The sequence below is a fragment of the Chamaea fasciata genome, unplaced genomic scaffold, assembly GCF_029207755.1.
Source record: "Chamaea fasciata isolate MVZ Bird 193981 ecotype frontalis unplaced genomic scaffold, bChaFas1.0.hap1 SCAF_120, whole genome shotgun sequence".
NCBI classification, from domain to species: domain Eukaryota; kingdom Metazoa; phylum Chordata; class Aves; order Passeriformes; family Sylviidae; genus Chamaea; species Chamaea fasciata.
The window spans coordinates 49,234-69,873 of NW_027094205.1; the positions used below are offsets into that span (position 1 = coordinate 49,234).

At 50.3% G+C, this 20,640-nt stretch overlaps 1 long non-coding RNA gene across 1 annotated transcript; it reads left to right on the plus strand.

The window, feature by feature from the left end:
* Positions 1 to 5,547: 5,547 nt before the first annotated feature.
* Positions 5,548 to 15,714, plus strand: LOC136304549 (uncharacterized). Its single transcript, XR_010724651.1, has 4 exons — positions 5,548 to 5,637; positions 9,996 to 10,114; positions 10,764 to 10,875; positions 14,970 to 15,714. It is a non-coding gene; the product is annotated as an uncharacterized lncRNA (long non-coding RNA).
* Positions 15,715 to 20,640: the final 4,926 nt, after the last annotated feature.

A 20,640-nucleotide genomic window follows, 5' to 3' on the forward strand; every position in this document is an offset into this window, starting at 1 on the left:
CTTCAGACTGCACGAAAGGAAGGTAAGCCAGAATGTAACCTCGGGGTGACTGACATAAGTAACTCCTGAGATGAAGGAGACCAGATGCATTTCTGTGCTCAGGGTAGAAGGAAGAACCCTCCCCCATCTCCTGAAGTGCCCCTACATAACAGCCAGGATGCTCCTGGTTTGGAGACTGAAGAGCACATGAGTAACGGACAGGACCCAGGACAAAGCCAACGATGCAAAGCTGACCTAACCACCTGCCCACGTTAGAACCAGTGCGACCAGAGAAGCACATAAAGGTATTAGTAATTGGAGATTTCCTCCTGAGAAACACCGAGACACCCATTTCCCACCCAGACGATTTCTCTAGAGAACTCTGCTGCCTACCAGGAGCTCGCATTCGTGATGTCACTGAGAGGCTGCTGAGGCTGGTGAACCCTAGAGATCATCATCTGCTCCTACTCTTCTCTGTAGGGTCTGATGAGGCAACTTAGAACCCTCCCAGGAGTCTATTAAGTCTGTAGGAGCGATGTTAAAAGGATGGGGAGCACAGGTGCTGGTCTCCTCTTTTGGTGTCTGGTCTGAGGAAGGGGTCCAGCAAGGAGGAGGCGGACCAAAGAGCTGAATGCCGGGCTGCGTAGCTGGTGCCATACTCAAGGTTTTGGCTTCTATGGTCATGGATCTACCTTTAAGAAGCCGGGTCTGTTGGGAGCTGATGGGATTCACGCGACCAAGTGGGGCAAGATCGTCTTGGCCAGTTAGCTGGTTAGACTTACAAGGAGGGCTTTAAATGAGACTCAGCGGGGAAAGACGATGGAGTTTTGAGCAACAGGGAAGAGCCTGGGGCTGGTGATGCGTTAGGAACCAAGAGGGGAATACTTGAGAAATGCTGCAAAGGAATTGGGGCTTGATCCTTGTCCAAGAAAGTGACGCAGTCAACAGCCCAGCGGAAGTGCCTCTGTACCAATGCATGCAGTATGCATAAGAAAGAGGAGCTGGAAAGCACTGTGCAGCCGGAAAGCTAACAATGTAATCACGACAGTAAAGATGTGCTGGGACAACTCCATGACTGGAGCTCCGCAATCAATGGCTATAAAGTGGTCAGAAGGAAAGAGAGGCGGAGGTGGCCCTCTATGTAAGCCAAAAATAAGAGGGATTTCCTGTACAGAGCGGTCTTTGAAAGGCAGCGATGAACAGGTTGAGAGCTTATGGGTGAAAATTAGAGGCCACGCTGTTGCGTTAAGAGTAAGAAATTTGGCAGAAAATAAAGCCCCTTGCGTTCCAGCTGGTCCTCAGAGATCAGAGGGACTGGGTGGGGTTAGACCTAATTTCCGATTACAACCAATTCAGCACTGTGAGTCTGGTTGCCTTCTCTAAGGACCTTTGCGAGCGCAGATTCAGGAATAGAGTGGTTTTCTGAAGTTACAGAAGTAGAGATTTGGAACTGCCATTGAGAAATGCACTAGATGTGGTAGAACTCTAGTAACATCATGCTAAGCCATGCAATACTAATAATAGCAATGGTATGCAGAAGCTTCCCAAGAGGGCGTCCCCACTTTGGAGGAGGGAGAATAGAACAGACCGGCGACTGTCTCCGACATCTCTTGGGAATTCCTGCTCCCTAGCTGAAATTCCTACCCTCCTTATATACAGCCCAATCTTCTCCTCCTTACGTACAGCATGATCTAATTGGAGAGCTGAGTAATATAATCATATATGTGGTAGCATGTACTTCAGTAAGCTTATTAGCATATGCATGAGTGTGCATTTTAATACTTAAATGACCCTTAATCAGGCAAAGGTTACTTTTTTGGCCTTGTGTCTTGGTTTAGGAAGACAGGTATCTGCTAGGTAAAATTACAATCAGAGGCTCTTTGGCAAAGATTTGGGAAATAGGAATAGCAGTTCTTTACTAGTATGTAATACAAAGCAAACAAACACAAAAAAAAACCTCCCCCCCCCCACCAAACAACTACAGCATTAATGACAAACGACAACAGTACCAAGAACCTTGAGGGCTTTGTTTCACAAAACCCAGGGCAGTTTGGTTTCAGTGTCCCTGCAGGATCCTCAGAGCACCAAGCTGAAACAGTGGAAAAGTCCCGGGCTGGTAGCTGGGATGGCAGGGTGTCCCGGCAGGCAGGGGGTGCAGGGTCACGCTGTAGCAAGAGGAGCAGCGCCGAAGAAGCCGATGGCGAGGCAGGGCCTGGACCAGCTCCCCGCGGGTGGCCGGGAAAACTCCGGATTCAGGTCGACCCGGTGATAGTAGATTTCCCAGGACTGGATCCCTTTGGCCACAGTGAAACTCCTCCAGCCAGCAACAGCCGTTCTCCGCTCGGCGTGCTTTGCGGCGGCTGAGCTCCTCGAGGAGCGGCAGACACGCGTCTCCCCGAACGCCGGAAAAAAAAAAGCACGCAGCTGCCTCAAGCTTTGTCTTTTACCTGCGTTATCTCCCCCTTCCACCTTTTGTCCACCTCTTTGTTTCGGTTAAGTACTCTCAAGTATCCAACACTTGGTCTCCTTGGTAACTTGTGGGGAAAAAAATCTTTAGAGAAAGAAGGAACAAACCTAACCCCCAACACCTTGGTTTCCTTCAAAGTTCCGCTCTTGAGACTCCTTTCCATTTCCTGCCGTTCATCAGAGCCAAAAGACGACTATCCTAGCTGCCCATGAACTCCTCCTCCAGCCATATTGTCCTTTCTTGACGTCAGCTATGTGGATCTCCATCAGGAAAGATAACGTGGAGGGTACACGGTTTAGGCCATATATCGTAAGCCTTAGCCCTTTCCTGGCTCCGTGGTCATCATCTCACACAAGCCAACAAAGGAAACCTTGTGGTTGGTATCTACTATAGGCCACCAGATTAAGAAGATGAGGTCGACATAAGAAATCAGGCAAGTTAGGCAGGAGAGGAGCGTGGCAGAGTAACGGCCTTCTCTTCTGGTTGAGCCGAAGCACAAAGTGGAAATGCATAGGTAGTGGAAGCAGGGACACGCATTCTGGGACGAATCTAAAGATGCCACCCAGGTCTGTGGGGATGGGATCAGAAAAGCTAAGGCAAAACTGGAGTTGAGTTGGAAAGGGGATGTAAAGAATCATAAGATGGGCTTCCACAGGTGCGTTGGTCAGAAAATAGGACTAAAGAAAGCGTACGCAACCCACAGTCCCCTCCACTGATAAATAAGCCAGGGGGTCTAGTGGCCAGCAACATGGAGAAGGCTGTGGTACCCGGCGAGTCATTTTCCTCTGTTTTCACTGGCACGGTTACCAAACCTCTTGAGACCCTGAACCTCAAGGCAGGGACTTGGGGAACAAAGTCCCTTCCATCAAAGGAAACGGTCTGTTTTGAGACCACCCGAGGAACCTGTGGATACACAAGTCCTGCACCTGGGGAGGCACAACCCCATGCACCAGCACATGCTGGAGGTCGATCGGCTGGAAAGCAGCTTTGCAAAATAGGACAACGTGCCCTTGCCGCAAAGGCGGCCAAGGATATCCTTAGCCCAATATAGAGGAAAGCAGGGTTTATATATGTTACAAGACAGTTGTGTGGGCCATTCAAGGTGCTCGCTGTCCCTGGGGCTGCAGGGCACCACAGACCACCCTTGGGCAGCTTTGAGGGCACTGCCTATTTTTCTACAAGCCTCCTATCCAGCTTAACGCAAATCCTACTATCTTGAGCCCTCAAGCCAGCAGTGCCGAGTGCACGCTTTGTATTTTATTTGCTTCCAGGAGACGTGCAGCTTAGAAACGTCTGCAGTGGAAGTGGGGCTTTCAGCAAACAGCGTAGAGACAGTGCTGTTGGTTTTTCAAAATGTCCTGAGAAGTTAAGGCCAGGCCTGCCCTGCCCTGCCCTGGCCAAAGCAGTCATTTGACTGGAGGGAGCAGCACCAAAAAGGCACAGGCACCTTTGGGGTGCACTTGATGCGGTAACAAACAACAAGAAATAGTACTTGTAGCTACTACAGCCTCTTCTGCGACCTCGTGGCCCGCCCTCAGGGTCGCAGCACTACACGGGGCAGATCCCTCCGCGCCCCGCGGGCACCAGGTCGACGAGGGCGGACCCGCCAAGGGGGCGGGCAAAAGCGAAAAAGACAGGCGAGACAGCAAATCGAGACGCGGGCCACGATCCGGCCGCCCAATGGGCGCCGCGGAGGGCCCGGCTTAGTGGAGGAAGTGTCGGGGCGGACACGGGCGTTGTCCTTGGCTGAGGAGAGTGTCGGGGTGCTGGCCTCTCGCCCTGGTGGCGCCACTCCCGTCTTCGGAAAGTTCATCGGCAAGGCGTTTCTCTGGTATCGTTAGCGACGAGGACGAGGAGGTAGCCGCGCCTTTGCTCTCTGTGCGCGGTTCCTCTTCCCGTCCCCCTCCTCCCGCGCTTGCGGGCATCTGAGCCGAGGACACCGGGCGCGCGGCAGGGCGTGCGGCGGCGCTCATGCTGCGGGTGGGTGGGTGCAGGGGCGCGGGACGGACGGGGCGTCTCTGGGTTGTGGCGCTCTCTACTGCACCATCCCCATAGCTTGTTCTGTGCCCCACCCGCAGCCTTCCGGCTGCCGCGGGCGTACTGGGTTGCTGGTGTTGTCCGGACTCGCCTCGCATCCCACCCCCACCGTGTCGTGTGCGCGCGTAGAGAAGGACCTCCGGCGGTAACTTGGTCTCAATGTGTCTCCTAACGGCATCGATGGGGTTTCGCAGCTTGGCTGTGCTAGGCTTCGGTTCTGAAGCCCCAAACTGGATTATGGGGGCAAGGAATTGCGTCTTTCTGTAGTTAAAAACAAACAAACAAACAAACAAAAATTACAAAGTGGTCATCCTGCAGGCTGCAGTAGCTTTCCAGAACTCGTTTCTGTGGGGAAGTAAGACCGTGATAACAGGCATGCTTGCAAGGCTCACGGATGCTGGTGCTGGGAACTTGAGTGAGCTGCTTAGACCGGGGGGAAAACAATGCAGCCGTTGCCTATGCGATGTTAAGTTTAAGGTAATATCCCATATGATTTAGTTATTAAAACGCTGAAAGTTAGCAGTTAGGGATTCCTTCTGCTTTTGAAGGTAGGGTTTGCATGCAGTATGGAAGACAGACTCGTCCTCTGCACTTGCAGGCTTCCTGTCCTTATGCGTGTGTTCGATACTTGAGCTCCCTGTCCTGTGGGGAATGAATGGCCGCTGCTCTTCCAGTCACTAAAGTTTTTGCTGATTCAGTTAAGCCATTTGTCTCCAGTCTCTGCGTGGACCACATCCAATAGAAAAACTGCTTAGGAAAGAATCAGCCCGAACTGAACCATACTGGAGATTGTTAATCGCAAGTAGTGGCCTGTCTCCTTCCCCCATGGTCTTGCATGAGGAATCCCACTTCTGGAGGGGGTTCTGTAAATCTACTGTATTTTGGGTTTAGAAAGCATAATAATCATGGAAGAAAAATCAATGTTCTGGCTTGTGTTTGGGGTATCTGGTAATCTGCTTCTGTAGGAGTTCAGCGGGGCAGATGGGTTTGCAGAAGCTATTACCTTTCTCTGAAGCCGGTTTTGTTTTAACTGTTTACTCTTCCTCCAGTGCCGTGCGTTCCATGATCGTTTGCCCCTAGACGCGACGCTTTTCCTAGTCATGCCTAAGGAGCCAATTATCGAGTTGTCTGCAGCAGGAGATTCTGGTGAATCTGTAAGTACTGTGGGAGTTTTCTGTATGCTTAACTGTACCTGTAGATAGTTCCTCATTTACTAGACTCTTTCCCATCCCCCCTTTCCCCCTTGATAGGGCACAGTAGGCTACTTTGGGTTTTCTGGCGCTATCATCTCTTGCCTCTAGCTTGTAATGGAGTTGAGCTTTTTTTGACTAAAAGCAGTGCTATAAAGCAGTGCTGATCCCTGGGCATGTACTTCTGGTGCAAAATGCAGTGTTGTTTTGGAGTGCAGTCTGGTTCTTACTGTAGTGGTTTAGAGTCAGAGTAGTAGTACTTCTAACATGGCGAAGAGGGCTTGGGGTTTTTGGCAGGTCCGGGGCAAGGAAGGGCAAAGCTGGTTGAGAGGTGCTGGATGTTTTGCTTTTAGCTATGAAAGCCATGTTCAAAGACTTTGTACACCCATGCAAAAGGCCGCCTAAAGTTTATTTTCCTGCAGGATTGGTTCTGTTGCCTGAAGACACAACGGGGGCTTTAACCCGGAGACAGTGTCAGCTTCTGTGGCTGTTTTGTAGTCCTTTGCTGTCTAGCTTGAGAAAAATTGCCAAGCTCTCTTTTGCCCCTATAGCGTGCATAATTGGTCTTTGTAGCTTTGCTTGGAAAGCTTTAGTTGCTAGAGGTCGGACGGACATTAATTTGACACGCAAGGGTTGAACTGCTAGGAGTTGGCTAGCCTCTTTCTCTGGGTGGTTCTCTGCTCTCGTTCCTTCCCTTCCTGCCCTTTCCCCTCTTTATGTGTTCCTTTATTCTTTTTATTTTTTTTTTTAATTTATGGGTTTGTACTTCCTTCTCCAGCTTCTTGGGCATGTAATGATTGTTGGCGAGATGTGTGTTGCTCACCTGGGCCTGACCAATGGATTCCGGATGGTTGTGGATGAAGGGCCCGAGGGTGGGCAGTGTGTCTATCGCATACATTTACCCATTCTGGGTGGCCGTCAGTTGGGCTGGCCGCCTGGCTAAGATTTTGGCACCGCAAGAGTTGCTGCACGTGTACAAATCGTCACTGAATGGATTTCGTCTGTTGCCCATCAGTCTAGCGGCTTTTGATGTGTAATTTTTTTTTTTTTTTTTTTTGTTTTTGCCGTGTGTCTGTGGAAGGTAATAAAAGCTTTGAGCAGCAGTTGCACAATAAAGATTTGTCATGGGGATATCACCTCCGTCTTTCGTGTCTTACTGAGGGGAAGTACTTCTGCATGTTCAAAGGGTGTCTCCCCAGAATGCATGTGGAATGTTTCAGCCAGATAAGAGCATTTCAGAGATAGATGGTGATTTGCCTGTTTGTTTGAAGCGTGAAGCTGGAAGCCTTTAGCAGTCTCTCGCGTCTTGTAGCAAGCAAAGTCTTAGCTCTTTGGCAGTGGTAGACCAACGTACAGAAAGCCCATGTAGGCTGTTGCTAAAACTGTAGAAGATACTGTGTTCGAGGCTACATGCATGCTTTCCAAGGGTGGATTCACCATGGTGCACCGTGTTGGAAGCATCCACCTCCTGTTGGACCTGGGTGTCCTGGTTACAGGAGTAGGGTGCCAGTTTAGCACTATGTACACGTAAGCAAACTGTATTGTCCCACCCTCTATGTCATTCCTGATGAACTGCTAACGATGGATCATTGCAGTAGCTGCCCAGTGCACACCCAACACCTCAGGCTACAAGATGGGTGTTAAATGAGATAAGGAAAAAGAGGCAAACCCTGTGAGGCAGGATAGTGTTTCCTCACACAAATGACTCAGCCGTGATAACTCCCCTCTGGGGAAGCACCAGCACATTCCCACCCAGCCCGAGGGGTCATCTCTGCTAAGGGGCCATAATGGACTCCATGGCACTAGGATCATAGGCAGCTGCAGTGACTTAGACCATCAAAGACTCCCAAAATATCCCATGACTCACAGTATTGCATTCCTCCGCTGTGAAACTCCCTATCCGGGGGGAGGTACTGAGCATTCCCACCTGAACCTGAGCATCTATATAATCTTTGGGTTTGGGGACTTTGGGCACCACCACTCGACAGATCCGAAGGAGGAGCAAAGCTTCAACAGGACTGCCACCATTACTTCAACAGGACTGTGCCCACCGCTTGATAGGACTGTGACCATCGCTCTGACCAGCAGGGTGCCAGTTTATACTCTGACTTTGTGGGTTAAAACCAGTTCTCTCTGTATCATTGTATTTATTGTAAACTGTTTAGTAAATTGTAACTCCGACCTGTAATCTCTCCTGAGGCAGATGTGTGGGGTTCGTTTCTCCTGACGGTTTACATTTAAACCAGCATGCGGGGTGATTGCCATAGGTTTTAGAAGTCTCTGGCACCTGGTGGAATTTTATGTCTCGCCTCTGTGGAAGTTTAAGGCAGATTTTTGGGAGGAAACCTCCTAAGGGGGGCTCTCCCTCCCCTCCCCCAACCGGTTCAGGGAAGAAAAAACCTCCTCGGAGACAAGTGGAAAGAACCCTGTTTATTAAACAGACAAAGCAGTCCCCAGCACAATAAATTGGACAATACCAGATGACAAGAACTTCGTGCCGCTCTGGAGAGATGACAGGATTAGAAAAGAAGTCCTTCCTGGAGGTGGTTGCTCTGTCTCAGTCCCTCTGGCACTGAGAAACGCTGCGCAGGATGGATCTTGGTGGGTTCCAGGTGCGGGCCCCGACGGCGCTCCCCCGAGTCCTCAGTCCAGAGAGATTTTAACAGTTCCAAGGGAAGACGAAAAAAAATGAAGAGAAAACAAAAAAAAAAAGAAAAAGAAAATAATAAAAAAAAAAAACAGGAGGAGAGGAAAAAAAAGTGAAGCTTCTCCTCCTCTGCTAGCTACTGCCTAACTAACTACTGAAGGAAAAAAAAAATCTCTCCGTCCCTTGCCGTGTGTTGCTGAATCCGACTCTCAAGGCCAGCCGGCGGGGGAAAGTTTCTGAAAACAAACCGCGCGCCTCTCCCTTCCCGCTGCTCCCAGACCCAACACCAAAGGCACACAGGGTAATATCCAACAGAGACCCAACAGACAACTGGGGATACAAACGTCACAACGTCGCCCCAGGACACCTCGCAGGCAAGGTTGTGGATACTTAGCTCCAAACCGAAGAGAGCCAAGGCTTATGAAACCCAGATCCACTGTAGAATTGTGGGATCCTAGACCAGCCGAGGTGTGAAGGGACTTCGCAAGATCATCTGGTGCAGCCTTTTGTGGGAAAGGGAGCCTAGATGAGATTATTTAGCACCCTGTCCCGATCGCATCTTGAAAGCCTCCAGCAATGGGGACTGGTGCAACTTGTGCCTGTTGTCCCTTATCTTCTCCATGTGGCTCCCTTGAAGTACTAGAATACTGTGAGGAGGTTCCCCCTGAGCCTAGGCAGGTGCCTAACATTTTGCAACTACTTCCTTTGTCATTGCTAGCCTTCATGCAGCCCCTAGCTGCTTTTAGGTGTTCCTCCACAGCTTTTGGATCATGCTGAGCCCATTTGTCCGAGTATTTAGGACTTAGGCTTATTCCCTGCTTCTGTAAGTATTCAGTGATATCTTTTGCCATCCCTCCGACTATGCCAGTTGGTGCAAATGGGTGTTTTAGGTCGCTTAAAGAATCGCCGGAAAAGGCATCACAAAAGCAGGTGCTCCAGCCCTTTGAGCATCTTCATGGCCCTCCTTGGGACCCTCTCCAGTCTGTCTGCCTCTTTTTATTGAATTCTGGGGACCAGAACTGGACACAGTGTGGCCTGCAGGCATGGCCTCTGTGAGAAGAGGCCAGGGTCTGCTCTGCGCTAGACACAACTAGTTTTCACCAGCTAGGCACCAGACTCCCTGAGAGCCAAAGCCGAGCAACTCAGCAAAGCTGGTGGCACCCCTGTGTAAGCATATTTAAGAAAGGGTAAAGCGCTGCCTGGGGCAGGTATTTCCCTGCTGCCCTTAGATCTGGCAGGTGGCTGTGTCCTGAAGGAACTTTTTAATCTTATTTTCTCCTCCTGTCCTATTGAGGAGGGGTGGTGAGAGAACAGCTGGTTGGGCCCCTGGCAGCCAGCCAAGGTCTGACATCATAAAGCCTAAAAGGCATATTCTTCCATGCAGAAGGGGGTTGGTGGTTTAGAGATTTTAGGAACAGGAAAATTAATTAGGGGCTGAATGTTGATTTGAGTGAAGGGCAGGTACCAATCCGTCTTCTATAACTGCAATTTCCGCAGCAGAGGACAGCTGAGAATCAGGCCCCAGTGATGCTGGTTTGGGTGTTGCTAAGATGGAGTTCATTTCCCCATAGCAGCTCTCACAGTGCCGTGTGTCACGTGAAAAAGGGAGGCTTCCTCGACCCCTAGTGTGGGGAGATTTACTCAGTCTTTAGTGTTTAATTTGTCTGTGTTTCAGGAAAGTCGAGACCGTTGTGCCCGACCAGTCTGTCAGCATCCCGTTGGGAGGATCCTTCACTGAGCAGTCCTACTGGATCAGAGGGTGGTTCGACTGACTTAGGGAAACACACCAACAGTGTAAGGGAGACCCCTCAGCAGGTCTTCCCCTTTACCCATTGTGTTACCTGCTGCTGGCGACTGGTAGCGTCCGCCAAGGATTCACACTAGCAGTTTGTGGAATGACACTCTTTATTAATATAAATTGTGACAGGTTAAGTTTCGAAGATTGTCGGTGATAGTGTCTGATTGCAAAAATATGTTTGAAGGAATATACAGACAAGCTCTAATCCCCAATAAAATGTTCAGCATGCATAGAGTATGATTCTTATCCAATAGGCATCTCTATGGGGGAGAAGACAGGTTCAGCCCATCAACTGATCCCAGCAGCTATGATGGAGTCTTCCCTACCTTTTCCCCATTCTCGACTTATTTTTATACAATTTCTGTGTGTTTAGGTGGAGCTTGAGTGACTCTAGTCAATACATACCTTTGTTACTGATTGGTGTAAAATTCTCTTGCTTTGCTTTTAAAGATACGGTCAAAAAGAACATAGAGCGCATGCCCAGTGAGGGGTGGTTGCACTTTGGAGGTGGGTAACTTTGGGATGGAGGTGTGCGTTAATATTATTATTGGGCTTTAATGAAGCAAGTTGATCTAAGGAGAGAGATTTCGCCACAGTTGCTGGCTCAGCAGTAAAGCATCTTCCCCTATCTCCCCTGGTTGACAGGTGGTATGCGGTTTATCAGCTGCAAAGTCCCATCGAGTTCCCTTCCCTGCAAGGATTTCTGCAGAGCCTGGCCTTCGCTCCGCTCCACCCTCCATTCCATCCCCCTTAGCAGGTGCGTGTGTATGGGGAATCATCACGGAATAGGTTTCAAGTCATGCCAACTGCATTCCATCCGGGGAGCAGCAACTGTGATTTACCCTATAATTCCCGTACTGTTATAACTCCTGTAAGGATGTTAATATAACTCCTAAGTTTCCTCTAATTGAATCCCCAGTTACCGGTCCACAGGGTCCCCAGTCATTTTCCCACACCGTGCTTTGCATTGGTAGCTAGAAAGGTGTTGATAACACACCAGTGTTTTGGCTACTGCTGAGCGGTGTTGGCACAGCATCAGCGCTGTCTCTGCAACATTCTGCCCCAGCACCGTCAGGCTGGGGGTGGGCAAGATCCTAGGAGGAGACACAACCAGGACAGCTGACCCAAACTGGCCAGAGGGATATTCCACACCATATGACGTCAGCTCAGAAATAAAAGCGAAGCAAAGGAGGAGGAGGGAAAGGGGGGCATTTCTTATTTACAGTGTTTGCCTTCCGGAGAAACTGCTACATGTGCGGAAGCCCTGCTTCCCGGGAAGCGGCTAGACAGTGCTTGCTGATCAAAACTGGACAATAAATTTGGTTTTTTTCCCTCTCCTTGTTCATGCACAAACTTTCACTTTTGCTTTAGTAAACTGCCTTATCTCAATCTGCAAGTTGTTTTTCATCTCTCCTGTCCAGCTGGGAAGGGGGAGTGATAGAGTTGTTTGGTGATCACCTGGCATCTAGCCAAGATAAACCCACACCAGTCCTTTTTGGTTCCTAACGCGGGCTGAGACAACGGCAGTTATATATCTTGCATGGTATAGTAATATTAGTTACTGAGTAGCAAGCTCCTGTGCGGGACATGGAGTTTGTCAGGTACGCTTCTTATGTCTTGGTTTGGTTGAGTTTGGGAACATGTGCTTTGCTATGACATTGATGGCTTTGTTGTGCTGGGGGAGCTATTTTCTGGGGACAGTGAGGGAATCCCTGTCCCTCTCCCTATCTGGGACTGATGTAGATTGTTTCAGAATGCAGGCTGCCGCATTCCTTGTTCATCCTTACGTGAAGCTGTTGAATGCTATTAATACTATTAACTAATACTGTTGGCACACTATGGGGTTTGTGGAATCTGGTGTCATCCTGGTGTAAGACAAAACAAACTGTAGGTGAGGAGGTATTGAAATGTGCCCTGAAGCGGCTGGTCGCTGGATGGCAGTGTGTGTGGAAGGATTTGGGCAGGTTCCTAGAGTGGTTATCACCTCCCATTGCCGGGGACTTTACAGCTGAACAGGCAATGGACCCTGGCAAACTGACGCGTCACCTGATAGAAGGGTGCCTTGCCTGACCCAATGAAACCCAGCAGCTTCTCGCCCTGTACGGGGGCCTGGCCTGTGCCCCTTGAGCCACAGTTCAGTGCTCTCAGAGGAGTGTGGCTGAGGCAGGGACCCAAACTGCATTTGAGGACACTATGGCCGAGCTAGGGACCCAAACAACAACAGCTACAGTAATTGCCCCCAGAAGTGACAAAGAAAAGGCGGATAAGGAGAGCCAAGGAGCGATCAGCAAGACTCACTGACCTTTTAGTAGTCCCATGTGGCCAGTGCAAATGTCTGATGGAGGGTGGAGGGATACCCATAGGCCATTGTGGCCCGAATGAAGTAATGCCCTCACTGAGTGCTGCTGTACCGGACATGTTAGAGCTCTAATATGAAGTGGAGTCGAAGGCTGCCAGGTGGTATGCTGCACTTGGCATTGTCAATGCATTCTTCTCAATTCCTTTGGCAGCAGAGTGCAGGCCACAGTTTGCTTTCATGTGGCAGGTTGTCCAATACACCTGGAATCGACTGCCCCGGGGGTGGAAACGCAGCCCTACCATCTCTCATGGACTGATCCAAAGCGTACTGGAAATGGGTGATGCCCCTGAACATCTACAATACGTTTGTGGCATCATTGTGTGGGGCAGTGAGGCAGAAGGAGTGTTTGAGAAGGGAAAAAGAATAGTTCAGAATGTTCTGAAAGCTGGGTTTGCCGTAAAGAGAAGCAAGGTCATGGGACCTGCACGGGACATCCAGTTCTTGGGCGTCAAATGGCAGGATGGCTGCCGTCATGTGCCTATGGATGTGGCTAGCAAGATAGCAACTATGTCTTCACCAGCTAAGAAGACGGAAACACAGGCTTTCGCAGGCCGCCTGGGGTTTTGGAGAACGCATATTCCACGTTATAGTCAGCTTGTGAGGCCCCTCTATCGAGTGACCCAGAAGAACCATTTTGAATGGGGCCTTGAGCAACAACAGGCCTTTGAGCAGATCAAAGAGGAAGTAGCTTGCGTGGTAGCTCTTGGGCCTGTTCAGACTGGACCAGCCCTGCAAAATCTACTCTACACTGCAGCTGGATAGCATGATCTCTCTTGGAGCTTCTGGCAAAGGACATCAAGAGAAACCCGAGGTCGACCATTAAGGTTTTGGAGCCGGGGTTATCGAGGATCAGAAGGCCCACTACACTCCAGCTGAAAAAGAAATATTAGCAGCGTATGAGGGGGTTTGAGCATCCTCAGAAGTTGTTGGGAAAGAAGCGTGTCTCCTCTTGGCACTGCAATTTCCTGTGCTACACTAGATGTTCAAAGGAAGCATCCCTTTGACACATCGGGCAAACAGTGCTACATGGAGTAAGTGGATGGGAAGCACTGATCACACAATGAGCTTGACTGGGGAAACCCAATTGCCCGAGAATCCATGAAAGCAGGCAGAGATTTTGGAGGATTTCTTTGAAAGGTCACTCGTGCTCAAGAAGCACCACCATATAATGAGTTATCAGGAGATGAAAGAGGCCATGCTCTCTTTTCTGATGGGTCCTGCCTTGTGGTAGGAAACCATCAGAGGTGGGAAGCTGCTGTGGGGAGTCCCACACAACGAATAGTTGAGGCCGCTGAAGGAGAAGAAAAGTGGCCTGTACTGTGTCTCTATACTGACTCCTGGATGGTGGCTAATGCCCTATGAAGATGGCGTCAGCAATGGAAGAAGGCCAATTGGGAGTGCAGGGGTAAACCCATCTGGGCTGCTGTGTTGTGGCAGGGCATCACTGCACGGATAGGAAACATGGCTCTGAAGGAACGTCACGTAGATGCTTACATGCCCAAAAGCCACGCCACTGAGGAACATCACAACAATGAACATCCAGATAAGGCTGCCAAAATTGAAATAGCTCAGGTGGACTTTGACTGGGAGCAGAAGTGTGAACTCTTTACAGCCCGATGGGCCCATGAAACATCAGGGCATCTAGGAAAAGATGCAACCTACAAATGAGCTTGTGATCGAGGGGTGGATCTGATCACGGAGGCTATCGCACAGGTCACCCATGAATGTGAAACGTGCCGCAATCAAGTGAGCCGCATGAGTAAAATCTCCTCGGAATAGATGGCCAAAGTGGGTTTTAAATATGGTGAGGCCTGGCAAATTGACTGTATTGGCCCACTGCCATGAACACACCAAGGCAAGAGCTTACATACTCATCATGGTAGAGGCAACTACTGGTTGGCTGGAAAAATACCCTGTGAACCATGCTAACCATTGCTCGAAACGCTCTCTGAGGCCTTGAGAGACATATTTTGTGGTGACATGGTACCCCAGAAAGAAAGTCATCAATGAGTCTCATTTATGAAATAGCCTCATAAACTCTTAGGCAAAGAAACGTGCACTGAGTGTGCATGTGACATCCCTTATCACCCACAAGCCTCTGGAAAGATTGAGAGGTCTGATGGACTGCTGATGACTATGTCCAAGAGGGTTAGGCCATGCGGCATGGAAGCACTGGGATGCAAATTTAGCAGAAGCCACTTGGCTGGTTGACACCAGAAGATCTGCTCACTGCACTGGTCCTGCCCAAAGAAAACCCCTACATACTGTGGGGGGAGATAAGGTCCCCACACCACACACAGGGAAGTGGCTAAGGAGGTCGGTGTGGAATCCTCCTCCCATGGGAAAAGGAAAACCCATTAATGGGATTGTCTTTGCTCAAGGGCCTGGGTGTACTTGGTGGGCAATGCAGAAGGATGGGGAGACCCGGTGTGTACCTCAAGGAGATTTAACCTTGGGGGGAAAATAATCTGTGTGTAAATTGTATGTTGCAGGAAGTAAAGTAGCAGGAGTGACATGAACCGACGATGAGTGAATTTTACGAGGAGCGAGGAGAGTGCGACGATAGCCCAGGCAGGGCCGGTGTCGGTGCCGAACGATCGAGTGTGTCGCTTCTGTCCCGAGCACCCATCTTGATGGAATGGAGCCCGAGTCATGGCCTGTTTTTTAAACACCTGGAGGGGTGAAGGAAACCCACGAAATGGGAAACTAATATCTGTCTTTGAAAGGAAGGGGAACGGTAGTTAATGAAAATGTATACGTGTGTGGGGCATAAAGATGGTTTGAGCATGGAGTTTAAGTTGTAAGCGTTGGTAAGAAGGGATTCCAGTCATGACAAATACAATGGAATAATTAGAAGACCTATATATAGACATATATATATATATATCAAATTCTGTGCGATCTGAGTATGATGGAAATGGTGTGAAGTAAGGGGTGGAGATTGTACTGGGTGTGGCTGAGATGGAGTTCATTTTCCCCATAGCGGCCATCAGTGCCATGCTTTGCATTTGTATCTAGAAAGGTGTTGATAACACATCGCTGTTTTGGCTACTGCTGGGCAGTGTTGGCACAGCATCAGCGCTGTCTCTCCAACATTCTGCCCCACATCAGTAGGCTGGGCGTGGGCAAGATCCGAGGAGGAGACACCACTAGACCAGGTGAGCCAAACTGGCCAGAGGGCTATTCTGTACCATATGACTTCAGCTCAGAAATAAAAGCTAAGTTAAGGAGAGGGAAGGGGGGGGGCGGGGGGGGGGGGGGAGGGAAGGGAGCACATGCGTTATTTGCAGCGTTTGCCTTTCGGAGCAACCCCTACGCGTGCTGAAGCCCTGCTTCTTGGAAAGTGGTCGGACAGTGCTTGCTGATGGGAACCAGAGGATATAATATTTGTTTTTCCTGTTTGCTTTTTCGTGCAAAAACTTTCTCTTTTCCTTTAGTAAACTGCCTCATCTCACCCTGTGAGTTGTTTTCCATCTTATTTTCTCTCTGTGTCAAGCTGAGAAGGGGGAGTGATAGAATGGCTCTGTGGGCACCTGGCATCCAGGCAAGGTCAACCCACCACAGATGCTTTTGATGCCGTGCAGGTGTTGTAGGATAAAGGCACTGATAATGCGGGTAAATAATTGGCTGCGGAGCTGGTGCTTGCAACAGCGTTCTGGGTTCTATGAGCATGGGACGCTGTTTTTGGATCAGCATCTGCTTGGGAGAGCAGGGCTCCACCTCACTAAGCGGGACAAAGATATTTCTGCCAGTAGGATAGCTGACCTCATTAGGAGGGCTTTAAACTAAAAGTGAGGGTGCGAGGAGGGAGAGGGAGAGAATAATCAGCAGCCCTGTGTGGGAGTGATGGATAGGGTCAATGAGCAAAGGGCAGGGCAAGAGTTCCAGTACCTGGAAGTCCCCCTTAGAACCCCAAGGCAGCGGTGGATGTCATAGCTGCAAGTGTGCCCAGCAGTAAGATCTCCTTGGACAAGCAAGTTTTGAAAGAGGAGTTCGGCAGGAAGCACGGAATCCGGGTACACGGACGGGAGTTCGATGCCAGGTATTGTACGCTGTCCCAGGCTGAGCGACGGCCTGCCTTCAGACTGCACGAAAGGAAGGTAAGCCAGAATGTAACCTCGGGGTGACTGACATAAGTAACTCCTGAGATGAAGGAGACCAGATGCATTTCTGTGCTCAGGGTAGAAGGAAGAACCCTCCCCCATCTCCTGAAGTGCCCCTACATAACAGCCAGGATGCTCCTGGTTTGGAGACTGAAGAGCACATGAGTAACGGACAGGACCCAGGACAAAGCCAACGATGCAAAGCTGACCTAACCACCTGCCCACGTTAGAACCAGTGCGACCAGAGAAGCACATAAAGGTATTAGTAATTGGAGATTTCCTCCTGAGAAACACCAAGACACCCATTTCCCACCCAGACGATTTCTCTAGAGAACTCTGCTGCCTACCAGGAGCTCGCATTCGTGGTGTCACTGAGAGGCTGCTGAGGCTGGTGAACCCTAGAGATCATCATCTGCTCCTACTCTTCTCTGTAGGGTCTGATGAGGCAACTTAGAACCCTCCCAGGAGTCTATTAAGTCTGTAGGAGCGATGTTAAAAGGATGGGGAGCACAGGTGCTGGTCTCCTCTTTTGGTGTCTGGTCTGAGGAAGGGGTCCAGGAAGGAGGAGACGGACCAAAGAGCTGAATGCCGGGCTGCGTAGCTGGTGCCATACTCAAGGTTTTGGCTTCTATGGTCATGGATCTACCTTTAAGAAGCCGGGTCTGTTGGGAGCTGATGGGATTCACGCGACCAAGTGGGGCAAGATCGTCTTGGCCAGTTAGCTGGTTAGACTTACAAGGAGGGCTTTAAATGAGACTCAGCGGGGAAAGACGATGGAGTTTTGAGCAACAGGGAAGAGCCTGGGGCTGGTGATGCGTTAGGAACCAAGAGGGGAATACTTGAGAAATGCTGCAAAGGAATTGGGGCTTGATCCTTGTCCAAGAAAGTGACGCAGTCAACAGCCCAGCGGAAGTGCCTCTGTACCAATGCATGCAGTATGCATAAGAAAGAGGAGCTGGAAAGCACTGTGCAGCCGGAAAGCTAACAATGTAATCACGACAGTAAAGATGTGCTGGGACAACTCCATGACTGGAGCTCCGCAATCAATGGCTATAAAGTGGTCAGAAGGAAAGAGAGGCGGAGGTGGCCCTCTATGTAAGCCAAAAATAAGAGGGATTTCCTGTACAGAGCGGTCTTTGAAAGGCAGCGATGAACAGGTTGAGAGCTTATGGGTGAAAATTAGAGGCCACGCTGTTGCGTTAAGAGTAAGAAATTTGGCAGAAAATAAAGCCCCTTGCGTTCCAGCTGGTCCTCAGAGATCAGAGGGACTGGGTGGGGTTAGACCTAATTTCCGATTACAACCAATTCAGCACTGTGAGTCTGGTTGCCTTCTCTAAGGACCTTTGCGAGCGCAGATTCAGGAATAGAGTGGTTTTCTGAAGTTACAGAAATAGAGATTTGGGACTGCCATTGAGAAATGCACTAGATGTGGTAGAACTCTAGTAACATCATGCTAAGCCATGCAATACTAATAATAGCAATGGTATGCAGAAGCTTCCCAAGAGAGCGTCCCCACTTTGGAGGAGGGAGAATAGAACAGACCGGCGACTGTCTCCGACATCTCTTGGGAATTCCTGCTCCCTAGCTGAAATTCCTACCCTCCTTATATACAGCCCAATCTTCTCCTCCTTACGTACAGCATGATCTAATTGGAGAGCTGAGTAATATAATCATATATGTGGTAGCATGTACTTCAGTAAGCTTATTAGCATATGCATGAGTGTGCATTTTAATACTTAAATGACCCTTAATCAGGCAAAGGTTACTTTTTTGGCCTTAGTTTCCTTCAAAGTTGCGCTCTTGAGACTCCTTTCCATTTCCTGCCATTCATCAGAGCCAAAAGACGACTATCCTAGCTGCCCATGAACTCCTCCTCCAGCCATATTGTCATTTCTTGACGTCAGCTATGTGGATCTTCATCAGGAAAGATAACGTGGAGGGTACACGGTTTAGGCCATATATCGTAAGCCTTAGCCCTTTCCTGGCTCCGTGGTCATCATCTCACACAAGCCAACAAAGGAAACCTTGTGGTTGGTATCTACTATAGGCCACCAGATTAAGAAGATGAGGTCGACATAAGAAATCAGGCAAGTTAGGCAGGAGAGGAGCGTGGCAGAGTAACGGCCTTCTCTTCTGGTTGAGCCGAAGCACAAAGTGGAAATGCATAGGTAGTGGAAGCAGGGACACGCATTCTGGGACGAATCTAAAAATGCCACCCAGGTCTGTGGGGATGGGATCAGAAAAGCTAAGGCAAAACTGGAGTTGAGTTGGAAAGGGGATGTAAAGAATCATAAGATGGGCTTCCACAGGTGCGTTGGTCAGAAAATAGGACTAAAGAAAGCGTACGCAACCCACAGTCCCCTCCACTGATAAATAAGCCAGGGGGTCTAGTGGCCAGCAACATGGAGAAGGCTGTGGTACCCGGCGAGTCATTTTCCTCTGTTTTCACTGGCACGGTTACCAAACCTCTTGAGACCCTGAACCTCAAGGCAGGGACTTGGGGAACAAAGTCCCTTCCATCAAAGGAAACGGTCTGTTTTGAGACCACCCGAGGAACCTGTGGATACACAAGTCCTGCACCTGGGGAGGCACAACCCCATGCACCAGCACATGCTGGAGGTCGATCGGCTGGAAAGCAGCTTTGCAAAATAGGACAACGTGCCCTTGCCGCAAAGGCGGCCAAGGATATCCTTAGCCCAATATAGAGGAAAGCAGGGTTTATATATGTTACAAGACAGTTGTGTGGGCCATTCAAGGTGCTCGCTGTCCCTGGGGCTGCAGGGCACCACAGACCACCCTTGGGCAGCTTTGAGGGCACTGCCTATTTTTCTACAATCCTCCTATCCAGCTTAACGCAAATCCTACTATCTTGAGCCCTCAAGCCAGCAGTGCCGAGTGCACGCTTTGTATTTTATTTGCTTCCAGGAGACGTGCAGCTTAGAAACGTCTGCAGTGGAAGTGGGGCTTTCAGCAAACAGCGTAGAGACAGTGCTGTTGGTTTTTCAAAATGTCCTGAGAAGTTAAGGCCAGGCCTGCCCTGCCCTGCCCTGGCCAAAGCAGTCATTTGACTGGAGGGAGCAGCACCAAAAAGGCACAGGCACCTTTGGGGTGCACTTGATGCGGTAACAAACAACAAGAAATAGTACTTGTAGCTACTACAGCCTCTTCTGCGACCTCGTGGCCCGCCCTCAGGGTCGCAGCACTACACGGGGCAGATCCCTCCGCGCCCCGCGGGCACCAGGTCGACGAGGGCGGACCCGCCAAGGGGGCGGGCAAAAGCGAAAAAGACAGGCGAGACAGCAAATCGAGACGCGGGCCACGATCCGGCCGCCCAATGGGCGCCGCGGAGGGCCCGGCTTAGTGGAGGAAGTGTCGGGGCGGACACGGGCGTTGTCCTTGGCTGAGGAGAGTGTCGGGGTGCTGGCCTCTCGCCCTGGTGGCGCCACTCCCGTCTTCGGAAAGTTCATCGGCAAGGCGTTTCTCTGGTATCGTCAGCGACGAGGACGAGGAGGTAGCCGCGCCTTTGCTCTCTGTGCGCGGTTCCTCTTCCCGTCCCCCTCCTCCCGCGCTTGCGGGCATCTGAGCCGAGGACACCGGGCGCGCGGCAGGGCGTGCGGCGGCGCTCATGCTGCGGGTGGGTGGGTGCAGGGGCGCGGGACGGACGGGGCGTCTCTGGGTTGTGGCGCTCTCTACTGCACCATCCCCATAGCTTGTTCTGTGCCCCACCCGCAGCCTTCCGGCTGCCGCGGGCGTACTGGGTTGCTGGTGTTGTCCGGACTCGCCTCGCATCCCACCCCCACCGTGTCGTGTGCGCGCGTAGAGAAGGACCTCCGGCGGTAACTTGGTCTCAATGTGTCTCCTAACGGCATCGATGGGGTTTCGCAGCTTGGCTGTGCTAGGCTTCGGTTCTGAAGCCCCAAACTGGATTATGGGGGCAAGGAATTGCGTCTTTCTGTAGTTAAAAACAAACAAACAAACAAACAAAAATTACAAAGTGGTCATCCTGCAGGCTGCAGTAGCTTTCCAGAACTCGTTTCTGTGGGGAAGTAAGACCGTGATA